This window comes from Cygnus atratus, chromosome 3, assembly GCF_013377495.2.
Source record: "Cygnus atratus isolate AKBS03 ecotype Queensland, Australia chromosome 3, CAtr_DNAZoo_HiC_assembly, whole genome shotgun sequence".
NCBI classification, from domain to species: Eukaryota; Metazoa; Chordata; class Aves; order Anseriformes; family Anatidae; genus Cygnus; species Cygnus atratus.
In genome coordinates this window covers 116,401,126-116,418,059 of record NC_066364.1, presented here as the reverse complement: position 1 = coordinate 116,418,059, position 16,934 = coordinate 116,401,126, and the positions used below count along the sequence as shown (strand labels likewise).

General features: G+C 38.1%; 1 protein-coding gene across 2 annotated transcripts in view; it reads right to left on the bottom strand.

Annotated features, from left to right (window-relative positions):
* The window catches only part of BCL11A (BCL11 transcription factor A), a 128,216-nt gene extending 114,239 nt beyond the window's left edge, over positions 1 to 13,977 (bottom strand). Inside the window, exons 1-2 of one of the 2 annotated variants that reach the window (XR_004779691.2) lie at positions 13,937 to 13,977; positions 832 to 916 (exon numbers count right to left, since the gene is read on the bottom strand). The gene's annotated coding sequence lies outside the window, so the exon portion shown is untranslated. The remainder of the gene's footprint in view (positions 1 to 831; positions 917 to 13,936) is intronic. The other variant, XR_004779690.2, reaches the window with a different exon arrangement.
* Between the last annotated feature and the right edge of the window lie 2,957 nt (positions 13,978 to 16,934).

Genomic DNA, 16,934 nt, shown 5'->3' with positions numbered 1-16,934 from the left:
TCATCAAATTACTGAGGATGAAATGAATTTTAAAACAATATCCCAGGTGGATTATGCATTTTGCTACTTAAGAAGAGACTTTGTATGGACTACCATTTATTACTTTTTCTTTTCAAAGCTAGTTATTGCCAATAATTAAGGCACAGCCCTGTTCACTTATTTTAAAGGCTTTAGAGCCAAAGAGCCTGTGGATAACAGCCATAAACCCTATTGTACCCCACATGTTACTTTGGAAAAAAAAAACTTTTGAAGCAAAAACATAGATCTAGATAAATTAGATGTTGTCTTTCATCAGCACTTTATTATGCTGATCTATTATTATATGAAATCACAGAACACATTTCATCTGTTGACTTTCTCCAAAAAAAGGTAGAACCAATTCTACAGATGCATGCTTTTCTATACTGTACCTAACCTTACTAAAATAAAAAAAAACACTGAAAAGCAGGTGTTTAATTAGCTGTAGACTCTCAATTTAATAGGATTTTATTCAGGTTGGGCTTCTCACGAGTATAAAATGAAACGTGATGTATATTTGCAGGATTAAGGCTTATGGGCTGATTGCCAGACCTACACTAAAGCTCCACTGGGGTTGCATGCCGCCAGAGCTGCTCACATACGTGCTGCACCCTACATGAGTAGCACATGCATTGATACAAACCTTTTGTGCCATTCAGCTAGCTCTGTGGTTGCTTTCTTTACCTTTGCTAACCCAGACCATAAAAATAATGAAAACACAGTTCACTTCAAAAAATATCATGGGATGGGTTTAAAGGGCATGCTATTAGCAGTCAGTTAAGAAAAGGGTGGTTTTTTTTAATTGAACTGTACCTTTTTAACTCCACTGTGAGGTCTGTCGATGGAGTCACATTGCGTTTAGGATGGTTTCCAGCTTTCTTCCACATCACCAGTAGGGCTAGAAAGTTGGAAACAAAACATCAGATTTTCAAACCTTAGAATCCCAAGAATTTTCTACAAGCATAGAGGGGAAAAAGCATAAGAGACATACCTGGCTGAAAATAAAATCATGACCAAAAGCACAAGTTCTTCAACTCAGACTACAGCTCTGTGACCTTTTCAGCCCTTCCCAGCAAGTACTGCTCTGGCCTACCTTTTTCCTCACTACACTGTACATCCCTGTCCTCTTTCTTGTACCTAGAACCATCATTCATCAAATCCTACAGCTTGATATTTTAAGAGCTCATCTGCTAATGCTAATAGTTTTCTACAGGCTTAGGTTACTGAACAGATTTATCCTTGAGAAACTCACGTGCCAATATAAGGGAGACAGAGTGGAACATCAGCTATACCAGCTGCAAATGGCTTAAACTTTTAGGGAATCAGTTACATTCAAATACAGCCCAATGAAACCAAAGCCACCTGTATTCAAACATTCAGCAGAGCAATTATTTGCCTTGAAGAATGTTTTCAATTTCTAAAACACATAGAAATAAGCTCTTCTTTCAGATGTGCCAGTGTAAATTAACAGCAGATCCAGTGACAGCAATCTGTTCAAATTTACCTCGGTGTAATTGAGAATAGCTTTTGGCACATCTGACAAATGCAAGTGGGATGGTGTTCTAAAACCACATGTGAAGTTCCTAGCACAAGGATTGCTATATGAACATTTCCGTAATTACAACACCACCTCAGTAATTACAACATATCTATTAAGTTTTATATTTATGTCAGTCCTAGTGAAGTGGCAATTCTGCAGTAACATGATTTAATACTCAATGGCTCCATACTAATCTGCATCCACATAGCACCAGATCCCATAAACTAAGCAGCACTGGGTAAGCTCCCAACTTTGACAGAAGACTTTCAGGACATTGAGAACTTGATCTATGCCCCCCAGATAATCTTACATGTTTTTTTGTTTTTTAAACTGACCCCAGTGCACTCTGACCCTGGATAAGCACACAGACAGCCATTACTAAATTCAATAGATGGCTCTTTTCTGCAACAGAAGTGACCCAACACAACATCAAGATATTCTCACAACAGTGGTGTCACCTGGGACGTTCATCTGAGGTTCCAAGCTGTTCCACTACCAAAATGAGTTAGATTTACTTTTTTTTTTTTTAAACAGGAGTCAGGATAATTCAGGCAAATTCCAGTGTAATTAGATTGTGCCATTTCCAAATTACCATTGTAATCAGGAATGTGTTTATTCCTGGTCTGAGGTGTGGCAGAGCCATGCTCTGCACTATTAATCAGCTGTATGCCTAGGTGCCAGGTGACATGATCATCCTACCCCATTTGTAAGATGTTTCAGGACTGAAAAACATTATATAAGTGGAGAAATCATCACTGAAAAAGGAGTAACACAGGCAAATGTTTACTTGTGTGGTCTTCTCATCAATGTTTCCTGCTAATTTAAAACTTAAGACAATATTTAAATACAATAAAAAAGTGAGGGGGAAGGACAGGGAAGTGACAACACTGAAATGTTCCAAATAAAAAGAGAAAGCAGAAAACTGTATCAAAAGGGGTACACAAAATAAAACAGCAAACTTTTGTAGACAAACTGTAAGAGCAAGCAGTATGAAGAACTATAAAATAATTAATTCTAAAGCTAATTCATATGCCCATACAGTACTAAAATATAAAGTGGCTGCTCCTGAGGGTTTTCCATTTTTGCTAGCTTTTTAACTAAGGACAAAAATTTTAAAGGCACATTAAAATTACTATCTACTGCTAAATTACATAGTATATAAATGTAAATGTGATCACACCACACTTAAATTCTTATAACAATAAACTATTCTGTTTTCTTCCCCCTGACATTTACAAAATTCATTTGGAGAAGGAGGATATACCTTACAGAGATTAGTGATAAATCATGTATTTTTAATGAATATCAATAGGAGAAACCCCAGGACATAGCCCACCATCTAATTTGATTAAACTGTGCTTAAGGCAACACCACCTCTCTGGCTGGGGAATAGCACTATAATGACTTTGTGAGCATTATTGCAGGCTGTTTTAATGATTTAATGAACTGCCTCTATATTTAGTTCAATAGCCTTAAAATGATTAGTGTTTAAGAAAAATTAGCTCACTTTGATCTGATTCTATTTGATAGTAAGTTTAAATAACCTAACCCTTCAAAACACAGTGGAAAAAAATTCCTAGAATCACAGCCAGCTAACTGCTAGAAAACATTATGGCAATCATTAATAACAGTTCATTTATGTTTAGCTACAGCATATGGAATGACATTCATCCCCTAAGATTGGATGCAGCACATACATTAAATCATATTGTATCATTTTCCTATACATTTTTAATGTGAAATATGTACTAAGGAAAAACACTCCTACATGCCAATATAATGCAGATTTAAAAAAAAAAATCTGCATCAACATTATCACTTAAGAATTTTAACTTGTGGGTCCAAAGTATGGTTCTGCTCCTCAGTGAGATGCAGGAACTATATTACCAAGAGGAAATAAGAAATATTTGCCAAAGTTCCATCAGTCTCCTGGTTGCAACAGCACAGGCGAGGTTGCTAACTTGGAACCACTCAGAAAAGTGAGAGCATAACCTGAGATGTAAATTTGCAAACAGAAATATCTGAGCTGGCAACCTACCACTGCTGACATGCCTATGTGCATGACTGATGCATGCTACTTGTTGGGAGTGAGCTCTAGGACTGGATCTTGCTCACATTTACAGCACACTTCAGAAAGGACAAATCACTAGAACATAAATCACTTTGCAAAAAAAGGCAAATAATTTTGAAAATGGTAAACACGCCAACTAAGTATTTCATCTCAGTGCTATTAATTTTATGGCCATTACTATATAGCATGATCTAGAGACTGGAGAACTTGTGATTCTGTAGCCCCAAATCATGCTTGCTAGGTATCCTGTAGCACCCAAATCATGCTTGATAGGTATCTTGCCAGTATTGACAAATGCTGGCAAGATACCTGAAAATGCTCAAGCCACGAATGCAATGCAATCATGCTGCTGAGGGAAGGAAACTCCAAAATAAACCTTAACACTAGAAATCTCTTTTGATAGTTAACTTACAAAATGTTCAACTCTAAATTTGTAAGTGCAATGCAGTTGATTTTCTGGAAGAAGAAAGGCAGAAATACCCACTCTGCAGAGTTATCCTTACAATAACATTTACTTTCAAGGAAGCCTGTGTGTATTTATCACATGCACACACACCCTACAGTGACCAGCTAGAATCAAGACCACAAAACAAGTGTTGATAGCACAATATAGACTTCAAACTTCAAAAGCAGCCACCCACTTTCCAAGCAAACTAGGAATCACAAACCTCAAAGTGGGATTCTTCTTCAGAAACAGCACTAGCAGGCAGATTCTTAGCTCTTTGTTACAAATACCTCCAGGGAAATCCCAAGAATGAGCTACAATAAGAGATTAAGGGGGAGATGTATTCTCTTGAGTTTTCGCTTTCCTTTTCTAACCATGTTTCCAGTGTTATAATCATGAACTAGTTGTTTGGTCTTTGGTCTTAAGCAATTCACCTACCATTTAAAGTGATCTCAAAACTGAGAGGCAACAAGCACCTTCTTTCCTCAGTGAGAGCAGGCACAAATAGATGTGCTGCCAGTCACCTCTCCCCAGCATAGCTGGAAAGTGGCAACAGTCAATTTGGGAGCCAAAACTATCACCCCAATGAACACTTCTCACTGTCCCCTTGAGAAGAGACAACAGACAGGATGCAAGTGGAGGAATTAAACAACTTTTTTTGAAAAGAAGCTAATAATTTAGCTACAGAGTTCGGCAGTAGCACAAAACAGTTACCTGACATGAAACAGAAGGCCTCATGCAGCTGGTACTTTGAACTAGGCAGCGCAGGCTCTGAACACCAGTACATAAATACTCAGGCATGCACTGATACAAGGAGAGCTTTTATTCCACTTTTGACAACCATTGCGCTTATCTAGGTACAGAAGACTGCTCTCCTTCTTTTGGAAGTTAATGTATCTGCATCCTTTGAGACAACCATCAAATTTAATCCAAAGCCTGGAGACAGTGCAGATTTTGCCAGTAAGGCTCCATTATAGCTTCTGTTGAAACTAGACACAATAACATTCAGTGAGCATCTAGGATTAGACCGATACATTCTCTGCAGAGCTACAACTGCCCAGGGCCCAAGGGGCTTTTCTCTTTTCCTTTAGCTGCTGCCACCACCACGTTCCTCTGCCATTTGTTTTTCATGCTTTGGAGGAGTCGGCCTGCACCTCACTGCACTTCAAGGATGTTTTTACTCAAGAAGAATTTCTTGGTAGAATTTATCCATATTAAAAAGAAAAAAAGGTCCTGGATGTACCCTAAAAATATATTGCTTTTGCCAACGGTCACTTCCTCATGTCATGACATGCAACATGAACAGCAGATCAGGTTCTCCCTGAGGCTGGTTTTCCAAATCATTTCATCCTGTCCCCTTGCTTCAGGCGTCTTCAGCCGCCACAGTAGTTACCTTATGGTCAGTAGGTACTTTCTAATGCTTCTATGCAGCCTGTAGGAAGATCTGGGCTGACATTTCTTTCCAGAGTCACAGGAATGAGCAATACTGTTTACTCACAGGTTTGATTTATATCAGGATTTGTTTTTATTCTGCCAAGGCTAAGTGTTCCTCAAGCTCATTTTAATTTTGTTCCAATTTGAAAAAATCTACAACAGTGACATGTTCTAGAAAAAAAATGTGGCTAACAAACTGCTCCATTTAAATATTTTATTTACTAAACAATTTGATGGTATTAAATACTATTTACTTGAACTTTTATCTTTGTAAATTAGGACGATAGCTTTCATGTTTAAACTCAAAACAATGAAACGTCAAATAGTTCATTAAGGTACATTGTCCAAATGACTCATTACTAAAATACTGAAAAATGTGTTCATTTTCTCTTCCTCCTGTCAAAAGCTGTAGTCAGATTGACGTAGTCCCATGAAACATTCTGATTTCCACTAAACTACATTTTCTAACAGAAAACTGTTCCATCAAAAAGAAATCAGCCAGCTCTAATGTGCCTGAAGTCTATGCAATTAAAAAAGTTTCTAAATATAGCTTTAATCATGGCCAACCCCAATCTTCTCAGAAGTCCTTGCCCTCTAGGCCATCCCAAAGGGATGATAACATCCAGTAACAAGCCAAAAGTCTCATGACAGTGTGTTGACCCCATTTGATATTTATCTCTAGCCATTTCTGAGAGCTTCCCATGAGCTTAATTAAGCTCATTCATTTCCACAAATTGTGGCATCCTAGAAAATATCAGACTTCCCTTTGATAGATGAGATTCAAATGTGCAAAGTCTTATGGGAGGCTAGGTGTCTCTCAGGCTATTTGACAGAGTAGTTCATGAAACAACTTATCTAGTCCCTCCTTTCAGTAACACAGAAAGGAAAGACACACAGAATTTATGCTGTCCAATACGGACCACAGCAAAAAGCCACCTGCTACAAGATTTGAGGGAAATAATAATGCTGAGGAAGCTGTGCGTACCCTTTAACAACAGCAGTGATGCAAAGCCAGAAAATTATTCCTGCCCTGTAAGTGAATATTTCAAAGGAAAAACTGTCACATCAGGAAGGAAAGATATGAGAAGCAAACCACGTGGGTGTTTCTGCAGTAGCAGTTGGATTCAGCTCTGAGTATCATCTTGTCTTTCCCACATTTTATTTTTTACTTGGGCTATTCCCAATTGTCCCTAGCAAAGCTGCATTGTGAAACTGAATCAAAGCCCATCTAAGAGGACAGTCTTCCTCTATGTGAAGGGCTGTTGCAAAGGTTACTTGAGTAACAGAGAGAACAAGAAATAATGGTGTTAGACTCCTATGTATCAGGAAGAGTTAAGCACATGAACAGATGAACACAGGAAGACAGTCTTTATCATAATGGGCTTTAAAGGGAAGCCAGACAAACTTCTGCCTTCAGTAGCACAGGTAAAATTGATCTGCCTTAGGGCAAAGCTATATGCTAGTAAATCCCTGAATTACTTCCAGTTGGTTAGTTTTGTATACTTTCAGTTTTGTTTTCCCCCCACAAATCCATAATAACTGAAGGCTGGGAAAAATGTGTGTAATTATCCTTTAAAAATATTTTCCTAGTATCAAACATAAGCAGAAAAATGTCCTTTCCTAACACAGTAAAACTTAAAATATTTCACTTCACACTAAAATAATGATATAAGCTTAAGATTTTCCCTTACAAGTTTCTCCCACAGATATTTTCTTTTACAAAGCTGCTTCATCCCATTACGTGCTTTTCTGAAGACCCTTGCTAATATAACAGTATTTTCATTTCTTGCATATATTTAAGCACTTCATTTACTTTGGCATCTTGGTTCATAATTCCTGATATTATATATAATTGCTTCATTTGCCCTTAACATATTTACACCAAATCCATACCAAGGAGTTTCAGACACTTCATAGAGGAGAAGCATTTGGTTCCCACACTAGTTCCATCTTTCCTAATTTTTCCAGATCATTTAACTCTTTTCCTACTGTTTTACGCATATTGAACACCAGTCTCATCTCAGCTGTGCTACTACAGTTACACAATGTAAATGTTTTCATCTTAGTCTTCTAGTTCATCCAACTTCTCAAATCGTTTTTCCCCTTGTATTTGATCACAAAATACCTTACTGCTTTCTCTAGTGCATGGAAGCAGAGGATTCTCAGTACCTGTGCTGTTGTCAGGTTACAATGAAGTCTATTTATCGAATTGTTAGCCTGAAACAGACAGCTACACGCAGGTTTCAAAGCATACGCTGGCCCTTGTCTTCCTGCTGATACATTTGGCTAATGCAAGTTTTGCTTTCCAGTCAGCAAGTTATGAATACATCTGAAAAGTTTCCTAAATATCTTTTTCTAGAGAAAAAAAGGCTTCTCACAGAAATGCATCAGTGGAAACCAATCTTTGGGAGAAAACATGCAAAGTCTTTTCCCAGAAAGTTCTGACTAACCAGCTTTGCTTTGGCCACCAGTATGGCATCACAGACTGTTTCCTAGTGGTGGCCTGTGTACCTTGTAAGAAACTAGGCTAAAGAATGCTCTTCAAAGCAAGTAAATATGTCTATCCTGCCCCAGCGGAGCACATGGGAGAAAGGACAAAAAAGTAGAGTTCCTGAAGAACTTGCTTCTCAGATCCATGAGAATATCCTAAGGTACAGAGAAGTGGCAGTTCACCGAGTCTCACCTCTCCCCTCCTTGCCTACAATTCAGAGTCAAGCCCTAAAACCTAAGGCCAGAGTATAATTCAAAAAGGAGCATCTTGCACACTATACTAGTTAGTACAGTACCACATACAAAGCTTTTTCAAAGGAACACTTATCTTTTGTGTATGCTGCCACCATTTAATCTCTTCCCCTACAGGGGTTTGAGCAAGTCTTCTGTAGCCAAAGCAGCCTTTTTTCTTTGTTTCCTCTTTCTAGAGATAGCTAGCCTGGAAAAGTAATGGATGTAAAGCATCCAGTCTTAGACCCTGCCGCACCTTTTTTATTAGGCTTGTACAGATTCAAAGTGGCAAGATAAGACACTTCATGAGGATGAAGGTATCTGAGGATGAAGCTGTCTAAGAAAAGAATCACCAGGCTAGCCACAGAGACAGTGGGTATTGAGCAGCTTCAGGGAAATGCAGTCATAAGGATTTACTTGCACAGATACTGCTGCCCTAAAGCCTAGGAGTATTTTTTAGAAAACAGTTTGTTTTGGGTTGGGTGGGTTGCTGTGCTCCCCCCCATGCATGAGTTGCTCATGCATTTCTGAACACGATGTGGGCACAGCAGATGAGACCACCGCTGAAGTGTAGGGGTGAGAAGTAGAGCAAGAGAGGCAATTTTGCTTCTCCATATCTTGGCCCCATACCTACAGAAAGAAATGGCTTGTGGACAGCTAACCTACGGTCAGCAAAGCTTCCGCTATTTAGTAATTCCAGCTGGTGGGGATTTCTTAATTTCCCACTTAACAGAAGCTTATCAAATTGCATGTTTAAATTCATGCAGATCTGGAATTCAAGATACAGATTTTTAGAATCGCAGAAATACTGTACTATATAACTCAAGTTAGGAATTTTAGTCTTATAAGTGAAATTATAACAGCAATACCTCCAGAATTATGTACTTTCTGTATGCTGCTTATAGGCATAGGCACATGCACACAAGTAGTCAAAAACTGAAGAAAAATTAGAGCCACCCTTATTCTGTCAGCGTTGACCTATTTTGTTCAGATCTAACAGCTCAAAAAGCTACAAATTTGGTGAAACATGGCTTGTAAAACCATAACATTCCTCAATTACTTTTTGTTGGCCAGACAGGCAAACCTGTTGTTTGACAACACATCATGATCCAAGATAGTACGCTTTATCACTCAAGGGTCATGAGAAAATGGCCACAGGTACAGTTTGCTAACCTTCGCTAGATAATTTTTCACAGTTATCATCCAAAAAGTGTAAAAGCATAAAAGATATATTATCTTCAAGCTCAGTTTATTGTAACATGGGTGAGATTCCCTATAAAACCACTTACTAAGTAACTGTTCTGTGTTTTTCAGCACAAAGTCAAATCAGTAAAATATCTTCTTGACAGTCTAAGTGTCAGGAATAAGATGACACCTCTCCTTTCAGAGACTAACACATTATTTATCATTCTGCTCTGGTTTACCTTTTCTTGCCACCCATTGCTCTACAACTCTAAAAGCACTTCCCAGCTTCATGTCTTATGTAATACAATATTTGCACTAATATCTGAAGCCGAGCCAAGAATTCCAAAACTGGTTTGCATTCTCCCAAACGCTAGCAATCCTTTGGAGTTTTGCTCCTATCTCTAGGATAAGTAGAGGCTTGACCAGGAAATTTTGGCTTATGTTAACCATCTGGGTGGTAGCAGATGAGTAGTTTCTGTGGGGGAATTTGAAGAACAGATCAGCCCAGTTTCTCTCGATTCTCCTAAAATAGTTTCGCACTACATCATCACAGGTACAGACTCAAAGTCTGGTTTCAGAGCACCCTGGTTTTCCCTCTGAACAGTTTTGGTTTTATTCTCCCATTTAGATGAGACCAAGGTCTACAGGAGTGTAGTTTCACGTGAAACATGTCCAACCACCAGTGTGGAAATTCAGGTAGATTGATATGCAGAGCTTGATAGTTTTGATAATAAATTTTAACTCAATACAGAATAAAGTTCAATTTAGTATCCAAACCTCTTGCTGATTCTTACTTAACTGGAGTCCGTTACACTGCTGAGAAAAAATTACCCTTTGTATTGCCCAAAGAGGCATTAATTAGGACAAATAAGAAGCAGGCCTCTGAAGCTTCTTTTGGGACCTTGCAATTATCATAAGAGCTGAAAAGAATCTAAAGCAGATCACTGCTGGCCAAAGTTAAAACAGGAAAATATTAGAGTGCTGTGTACCCAGTTCCGTAAAACTGGGCAATCGATTTATTAACACTATTACAGAAATTATAATTGTACCTCATCCAGATAAGACAGCGCATTGTGATGATATAAAAACAAACAACTGCAATCCTGACAACTTCATAATTAATTTAACTAAACAAAATAATCTGAGTCCTCACAAATCCATTTGGTTAAACATGAGCTGGGCAAGAGTGGTCCCTAAATGCAGCACTTTACTGAATCAGGCTGGAGGAACAACATGCCCTTAGATTATTTACATCTTATTTCTTGTCAGTGTAAGTCTGCTCCTCTCAGGAGTCAGAGCTCTGCATTTCTGCAACACCTGGTTGCTGTGATATTCTTCTTAGTGCTGTGAACCAGCAGAGGTTTTAGATATTTTTCAGTTTCTTATCACCATTTTTACCTGTTGTGTTTCCCCTCTCCCCAAGATCTTAGAGTAACGTTTGGAACAACATAGATCTTTTGCAGTGTAATTAGTCTTACCAATATAGCTTTGATTGTTCAAATTTATCATTGATAGCAGAGCTCAAGGATGTAGAACTTACTCCGTGCTATCCTGCAAATGATCATTCCTGGCTGCTTGTATGGCCCTTTACCCTCTTAGGTTACAGCGTGATCAATACCTCCCTACAACCACAGCAAGTTCCTTCCCTCCTCTTCATGTTATGGAATTGGGTCTGGCCATTGGACAATGCAAAGTACAAGAAGAATCTATATAAACACCGTGTGCAAGTCTCCTACTCTTTCTGTACCTGAAGTGGAAGTAACTAAACTGCTTAGCTCTCTGGGCCACAGCACATACACGTGTGACCTATGTACCCAGGAACTTTAAAGCCAACAGCAAATCCAAGCTGTCAAAACCATTTCAGAGATACCAACCTACAACTCAATAAAATAATTACAGAAAGAGCTGTACTGTTTCAAGCTCACTATCATTTTCAGAGCAGAATCCTTGGTAATAATGGAGCCGTTCAAAAGTACAACTAAAAGCTTCATTGGTTTCTAGTGACACAGAAAATGCTGTTGAAACCAGAGCACAAAGAAAGAGGACAGTCCTTAGGGAAAAAGCATATTAAAATTTGTAAAACTGCAGTGAGATGTGATGCCGTAAATAAAGCATTCTTCATTAACCTTGAGAACAAGCATTAGACTTTAGCAGGGTTCACCTGTGTTGACAGTGTTATACCTAGTAGATTTCTTCCTGACATTCAGCTTTTCTTTCTGTTTTTCCTTTCTATTTTGACTTAATCTTTAAGTACCCAGGCCCAAGTGTCTACAGGAGTATGCCTACAGCAGCAATTAAAGCATAGCAAGCATGAGTATTTGATGCAAATATTTAACTCCAAATTAACCTCCCACCCTGGCTAAGCAGATATGAGGAGTTCAGAAGCAAGTGCTTCAGGACAATGCTTTTCTTCCATTCCACTTAATGTTCTCATGGTAAGCTCTTTCCAATCCTCTGCAGCTTAGTGATTACTTATAGATTTGCCAAGTAGTAGCTGGTAGTACCTTGCAGCCACTTTCCTTAAGCGTAATGCTATAGAAGGTGACTGGTAGCAGAGAAAGTTCATGAAGTTTGTTTTTAAGCTAGACTATTTCATGGTCATCTCTACAGCTGCTCTAAAGCCACATACTTCAAAAAATCTGACCACCTAATCTATTTGTTGCACTGATTGTCTTCCAAACATACCTTCCAGTTTGGGAAACATCTTTACCCCAACACTGCACTGCACTTAAATAAGAATCTCAGTTGAATAAATTGAGGTCTTTTTAGGATATGGTATTGAGACTAATAAATTGAATCACAAAGAGAAAGAAATGAGTCTAAGGCAAAACAATATAATTTCAGACATGATTTTTAAAATGCAGTTCATGTCTCCTTTCCCCTCATTTACCCATAATATTAATGGTAAAACATTAGTTGCCATGTTTGTAAGACAACTTTAGCTGATCATAAAGACCATAACAAGTATTTTCTTCACTAGAACATAACTATTATAAATACCTATAAGAAAGTAAAAAATAGGTTAAACAGGATTTATCAGCACCTGTTTGAACCAGCTTGTTGACAGGTTTAATCCAAAAGTGCTTAGGCAAATTCAGAAGCAAGCATATTTCTTGACATCTCAGCACAGAGGAAGACATTTGTTTTAAGCTTCTGTTTGCTTAGTCCTGGATTTGTTAGTTTCAGTGAAAAAAAGATTTGCCCAGGGCATCAGTTATTTCACGTTTTTCCAGAGGCACATCTAGATTGGCTATACAAAAGGATTTATCATTTAGAGACTTTCTTCCAATAAACATGAGTTGTTTGCAACTACAATTAGGCAACTTCATATATGCCAGAAAGCCGCAAAATCATTTGTAGTAAGTCCCTATACCAGGCTGGCAGGACTTTGTCACATTTTCATGGATATATGAACAACTGTCCTATATCAGAATAAACTGGCAACTGAGGTTTTTCATTATTCTAATAAATACATACAGAGCATGTCACTGTACAATGGACATTTTCATTAATTAAAAGCTTCAGGTAAACCTTTGGTCAAATAGATAAAATCTGTCCACAAAAGGAGAGATTAAATTAACCTGCAAATCACTTCTGATATTTAATATTCCACCTGTTATATTTGCTTTGGCTGAAGACTTAGTCAACTTAAAGCAATTTCTATTCTACCTAATTGACAGATTTAACTATAACACTTGATTTTATGACTTACTTTTCACCTGCCTGAAAAGGCAAGAATGCCCCCTTTTGACAATTCCATATATTTCCCCTATGAGGCCAGGAGAGGGAGTAGTAGGTTGTATTTTTCCCGAGAAAAAGCAACACTCCGGATGGCAAGTATTATACTCAGTTCCCAGAAACAGATTTCATCCTCTGTTCATTACTCTTTTTAAAAGACCACGTAGAATTGTTCCCCCACACACACCAGGAAGATCTGCACACTTGCAGAGAAGAGCATCTGCCATAGGAGAGTTTTAGACAAGAACTATAGGCTTTGTAAAAAACAATCTTGCAAACATGCAAAGAGATGCATGTCTACTCAGGTTAATCTGTGCAAGCTCTGTGCTTACTTACACAACTGAAGGTACAATGTAAATCCAGATCACCTGCAATCAATGCAACTGTGCAGATGCTCACCAAAACATGATATTAAGGTAAATAAAAATAGATCCTCCCCACTCTTCTGCCTCCAGTTATACAAGTTCTTAACAAAAAAAGCCCAAATAGGTATTTTTCTAGATTCTCACTCAAACTGAAGCTTTTGTATTGCTGCTGATGGAAAGCCAAGACTGCATGCACATACTTTCACTTCAGGACTGCCTGTGGGGAAGCCTGAAACATGCCTTGAAAGTTTTCAAGAATTCTGAAGAGTCACCATCTGATCTTAGGCAATTTAAGCAATCCCATGTTGAAAAGCTAGTCTTTGTGAGCTCTCCAGCTCAAAGATGAACATTGCCAAGTGACATCATCCTCCAAAAGCTGACTCAGAGGAGGAAGAAAACTCAAAAGATTAAAAGCTTACTTGTGTATTTTCCAGCTCTTCCAGAGGGTGATTATCTCTGCCTGAAAAAACAAAAGGGAGAAGAAAATCAAGTGATATCACAGAATATATCAAGACAAGTATTTCTGAAATAGAGAAAAACAGATCAGTATAAATAATGCAGCAGGCGGCTCTGGTCAGATACCAGCTACAGTTAACCTTGCCCACATCACAGCAGAACAAGAAGCAGAACAGCTGCACAGGCTTGCACCAGAGGCTTTGTCTCTCTCCTGACCTCAGGGACTTGCCTTAGTGACAAACGAGCTTAGAGAGCTGCTAGGCAAGTTAGCCACAGAGCATGCCAATTTCAATCACTCACCCCCAAACAGAGAATAAGCATGGTCTATGGACTGGATGCTGGGCTTTATATCCTAGTTCACTCTCACAGATTCTGTTTCTCTAGTTCAGAAAAGAGCCAAGTCCCTTCACCTGTATCATCATGGAAATGGAGATGAATATACTCTTCAGACTTGTGACAGAGTCACCCTATACAATAGCACAGAATTATCAAATTGTAACCTCCTTCTCTGAGTCAAAGGTGTTTATGGTACTGAATTGCATGGTATTTAATTAACAACATGCAACAATTTTATGACAAGTGCAAAATACCTTATTCAGCTAAAACCCACAAACACTAAGCAAGCAGCATGGAACAACAATTGAAGTCATAAATTAAATAGAAAACTCAGGTCAAACCTGGGATTTAATTTTTTTTTTTTTTACCTGACCAATTAAGTTTAAAAACACATACATGTCACTTTATATCTACACAACAAGCACCTGGATCCAGTGAAGGAAAAGAGCAGGCAGGAATGAAAACTCAGATAGGGTCACAGAACAATGGCATGGTATTGTTAAGACCTGACACCACAGACACGCCATGTTTGGGACTAGAAAGTGTATCAAGTCATTTACCTTATTGTTTGGGCTAAATTTGCCAACCCACATTTATGCAAGTTTAACACGAATTTCCAGCTGCTACAGAAAGATGATCATAAAAATCTTATCCTACTCTTGAAAAGAGAAGTCTTAATCATGAAAAGACTTCTTCCTGCATAAGAGTAGAAAATAGTTTAACTGATTTTCAGTTTTGGTTTTGAACCATCAAATAAGTTTCCTCTAACATTACTGAGTTACTGCATTTGAAGTGCTTATCACTGGCCTGTGGCAATCCAGCTACTATATTTTCAGAGAACCATGTGGGTATTTAGCCACATACACGCTATTAAAACTGAACTGCCTTGGATAAAGAAGACATTGTGTGTCTAACTACCCGTGCAGCTCCTTGAGAAATTTTAAGGGACTACACTTACATTATATTCTTCCCTCTTCCATGAAGGGAATGGGGAAAAAACCATCCTTGAACAATATGGTTTGCAAACTAAGTTTCCATGCACTGCATCAAGTGGCATTCACTAGTGACAGAGGCCTTGCCAATTGAAAAATTGTACTCTTCAGTGCCAAAAGTACTCAAGGTGGCTCCAATTAAACTATGCCACTTTGATTACAAACTTTCACCAGCTGAGAAGCTAGTTCATCATTTAAGTGAAGAGATCTGGAAAATTAGCAACAGGAAAAAGAAAACTGTTTTATAGTAGTATGGAATTGAATAGCTGTTTGTAAATACTTTCTCATTGTGCTTTATCACTTGTGATTTACTTTAATGTGAGATGACAGCTCACACTGCTATTTTTAAGATTTCTCCCCAGATTCCTTCACGAACATCCTAAAACATATCACAACCTGCTACCTACAGGGAGGGACTGTTCCAAACAAGCACAAATCCCTTTACTTGGAAAATAAAAAGCACCTGGGAAGAAAGTCTTTCCCATCATTTCACCTTTTGTTTTTCCTTGTGTTTGTCAAAAGCTAAAGGAGAAGCGGCAAGTTTTCCAACACAGTTTGAGGAACTAGTTCAGGTTCAAGTTGTATTGTTTCAGTCTAAACTTGGTTCCATATCTAACCCTGTTCAAATTTAAGCAGGGGTGCTCACTTTCTCAGTTACATTCACCTCACACATCTTTTACAATAAAAACAGCTTTAAAGCAAGCTTTAATCTTCCTTGTGTTATCCAGATTTTTTAGTTGCCTGCACAGCAGCCAGGATGTATTGTTTCTACTCTTTTTCAGTGTGAGCAGAAGTTTTCTTCTTCTTGTGTAATGCTATGAAGTATATTTAGCTTTGTTTCCCATTTCCTAAAGGAGAGCTGTGATCAAAGACAATAATCACTTGATGAAAGATTCAGAAATTTTACCCCACATCAGCCTCTTCCTCCCCCTCAAAGGACGTTCACTGCTACACTCCTCTGACCACCGTTTTGATTATTAAGCAGCTCAATGAGGATATTACTGATTTAGAGAATGTTTTACTGGAATCAGGTTCCAAAGGGCCTCTTCCCTTCTACATGCAGTGTGTTTAGCATTCACTATCAGCTCTGGGATTTACTGAGAACTTGGAAAAGTCTGTTCTCATTCGCCACAGAAGATTAGAGAATTTAGGTATTTCTACAGTTACAATGAACTAGTTTCTAGAAATACCTTTATCAAGAATGAACTCTGCTTCACTGAAATTAGATTCTCCTTATCATTATTTTTAAAGCTGGCTAGATGATTTTGACAATTTTAAAGAAATTCCACTAGTGACTATGCAACCAGTATTTCCTGCAGTCTGTGCTCTCCCAGGAAAATGAAGGCTTATCTGTTGCCAGCCAGGAAATATTCAGTAGACTGAAAGTCTACCATCTACTTTTTGGAAAGCTGCAGTGCTGGTGGTAAAGATTGAAGAGCAGAAAGGCTTCTTTTCTAATCTTTTTCAAGTTCTGTACTTCACAATGGCAGTACAGAATGAAGGCTGTTAATTACAGTACAGTATGAAACTTGCAATATGAAAACCTATTTATTCTCAGTTTAAGTAGTTGAAGATAATTAATAGTTTTATCTTCCTACTTGCTTCACTGATAGGGTACAGAGGAATAGAACAA